The sequence below is a fragment of the Curcuma longa genome, unplaced genomic scaffold (assembly GCF_044706935.1).
Source record: "Curcuma longa cultivar G26 ecotype Majalengka, Jawa Barat unplaced genomic scaffold, ITB_CL_G26_1.1 contig_25674, whole genome shotgun sequence".
In the NCBI taxonomy this organism is placed as follows: domain Eukaryota; kingdom Viridiplantae; phylum Streptophyta; class Magnoliopsida; order Zingiberales; family Zingiberaceae; genus Curcuma; species Curcuma longa.
The window spans coordinates 1-3,357 of record NW_027432848.1 but is presented as its reverse complement, the minus strand read 5'-3'; the positions used below and the strand labels follow the sequence as shown (position 1 = coordinate 3,357).

Genomic DNA, 3,357 nt, shown 5'->3' with positions numbered 1-3,357 from the left:
ACATGCATGCGACAAATTAAAGCAAGCCTGCTTCCTCACCAGAGCAGACAATCGATGGCCATGGATTTTGACACATTGAAATCGTCCAAGTACGTCTGCGTCGTGGGCGCTGGGCCCTCCGGCCTCGTCTCCGCCCGTGAGCTCCTCAGGGAAGGCCACTCCGTCGTCGTGCTGGAGCAGAACCACGACCTCGGTGGCCAGTGGCTCTACCAAGACGCCGGCGCCGGCGCCGGCGCCGCCACAGTTCATAGCAGCGTCTACGCTTCCCTGCGCCTCAACGCGCCCAGAACCTCCATGGAGTTCACCGACTTCATGTTCACTCCCGTCGAAGGAAGAGACACCAGGAATTTCCCCGGCCACCGCGAGTTCTTCCTCTACCTCAAAGACTTCGCCCGGTGTTTCGAGTTAACCGAGCTCATCAAGTTCAACACGGAAGTAGTTCACGTCAGCATGGCGGCAGCAACTGGTAAATGGAATGTGAGATCAAGGGACAGGAGAACTGATGATGGTGAGTTCGTGGAAGAGATCTTTGATGCGGTTGTCGTTGCCACCGGCCATTTCTCCCTGCCCAGGCTTCCAAAAATCAGGGGTAAAACATTCACTAAGTTCTTTAGGTGATTTCGCCACTCTATTGCCTTCTCTTCCGTGCTCAGGAATGGAGGAGTGGAAGAGGAAGCAGCTTCACTGCCATGTCTATAGAATCCCAGATCCATTCCAAGATGAGGTGGTTCTTTGATCTATTGCAGAGATAGTTATAACAGAAGAGGATTAAGAATAATCTCCTTTCTTTAACTCATTTCCTCTCTGAAATTGAATTCATTCCTTGTTTGTGAATTTTTGCAGGTGGTGGTGGTAGTTGGTGGCTCAATCAGTGGACCAGAGATTGCTATGGAGCTTGTTCATGTAGCCAAAGAAGTCCATATAAGCACTAAACACGTCGAAATCCCTCAGCCCTTACTGAAGCCTGCATCCAAGTATGCACATCTGCACTGGCACCCACAGGTAATTGTACGAGTCCGGGAGAAATTGTTGTCTTCGATTGATAACATGAAGATAATGATAATTAGTACAACTAAAAAAATACAAAGATGATATTATTTTAAATGAAATCTGAAAGAAATCAGACCAAATTGAGTAGGAGGTTAAGGATAATCTATTTGTAATGGTATGAATCATATCAGCTGTGATTTTGTTTCAGATTTGTGAATGACTGCATTACATGTTGCAGATTGAGTTGCTTTGTGAAGATGGAACTGTTCTATTTGCTGATGGGTCAAGTGTAGTCGCCGATACTATTCTCTACTGTACTGGGTAATTAAGATCAACACTTGATTTTGAATTCCATAAGAATTGTTGCCTAACTCTCTTTTGATTGCAGGTATTCATATTCATTCCCATTCCTGGACACCAAAGGAGTCATCAATGTGGATGAGAACAGAATTGGACCTTTGTATGAACACACATTTCCTCCCTCTCTTGCGCCGTCTCTTTCTTTTGTTTGGGATTCCACAGAAGGTGACATTTTTGCTCCAAAGTTAATCCATCAAAAGATCATTTTGTGTCTTTAAGTTGATGTTCTATGATACTGTATCTGTGCCATTTACGGATGTTATATAACTAATTAATGCTGCAGTTGATCATCTTTCGATTTTTTGAGTCACAAGCGAGATGGATAGCTCAGGTGCTCTCTGGGAAGAGGAAGCTGCCGTCTGCAGAGGAGATGATGATGAAGGCAATCGAAGAAGAGGAACGCCATCAAGAACTTGAGGAACCAAAAAATATCATACAAGTAATTGCTGAAAAATTGGAGGTAATAGCTTCCTTACAAGTTTCAAACAACTCATAAGTGAAACTAAAAACCAGATAGGGATCAGAAGTTGCAAGAACTATGCAAAAGAAAAGTTTTGAAAAAAAAAAGGAAATTTGAGTTTGAATATTGGTAATGTTCTTCTTGTGTTCTTCAATCACTATACAATTTTCTTGATTTTCATTTCTTTTCTTTTGATAGTATTATGATAGGTACGGAGATCAATGTGATTTTCCACACTTGGAAGATTGGAGAAAAGAGATCCTCCTGCATCACTTGGAAAAAGGTATAAACAATATTGAAACATTCAGGGATGAATAGCAAGGATGGTAATTTGCTTCAAGTGTTTCTTCTTGCAAAATTAAAAACCCAATCAACCATCTCTATGAATTTTTCTTGTACTTTTGTCATTTACATTGTCAATGATCAATGAAGTGAGAATAAAAAAATAGATAATGATGCCTTTTGATTCCTTAAGTATTTATTATTAGGCTATTCTTTATGGGATATTTTTGTTATTTTCATTTTATTGTTTTCTTGATTATATATATATATATATATATATATTGTTTCTTATTTATTAAATTTTTTTGAGATGTTCCATATGTTGAAAAGTGAGATTTAGTAGAGGTATATGGTTAAACCATTTAAGATTTTTTTTTCTTTAGGGTTTAAGAGTTGGATTATAGTATTAAACATAAAAAATTTTTAAAATAAAAATTATTTTTTATTTTTTAAATTTATAATTAAGTCATTTAAGATTTTTTCTTTAGTTGGAATTTCATGCTGCATTTTCATGCAGTCTATTAAGAGTTGAATTCAACTATTAGGATGTAGATGGTGCACCATTTTCTTAACCTAAGAACAACAATGTCTTCAATCTCAATCGTTTGCACAGTGTCCTGATTTGGTCTTCCTTTCCGAATAATTTCTTAGGATATATGGTGCATAAGCACATCTTAGGCTCCCCATGCCCTTAGGGTTTGAAATTCAAAGAGTGTAAGAAATTTACCTCCCTCATTCAAACCACTAAGATCGTTTGACCATTATATAGGTCGTTGATTGTGGTTTCGAATTTATTCTAGTAGTCGGTAGGAAATTTTTATAGGATTGGATTGATCACGTCAGGATTACTCGGATCGTAAGATATGGATATCTAGATTATTAAAAAAAAATTATTTCGGGCAAATGCAAGGCAAACTACAAGATATTTTCCTCTAGTAGGATAAAAAATTTAAGATGTTGGTTGTTAGGTGAGGAACTACTCGTGCTTTTGAATTTGCTCGATGGGTGAATCAAGGGAAAGTCGTTCATCTCCGAAATTAATTAGGTTCGTAAAGATCTGGATTATAAAAAAAATAACTTATTATCCATTTTTGCTCCTTTGCATTTAGATGTGTCTACCAAACTAATCCCATAAGACCGATTGTTCGATCAACAAGTATCCAACTCATAGAACCAAATTAATCTTGGACATGATTAATCCGATTCATGGAAATTTTTCATCAATCATCAAAATAAATTTAGAAATATTCATAATGGACGACCCA

The 3,357-nt window shown here is 37.9% G+C and overlaps 1 pseudogene; it reads left to right on the top strand.

Moving 5' to 3' along the window:
- The first annotated feature begins 6 nt into the window (after nucleotides 1–6).
- On the top strand, nucleotides 7–2,128 carry LOC141818699 (flavin-containing monooxygenase FMO GS-OX-like 9; annotated as a pseudogene).
- The last annotated feature ends 1,229 nt before the right edge of the window (nucleotides 2,129–3,357 follow it).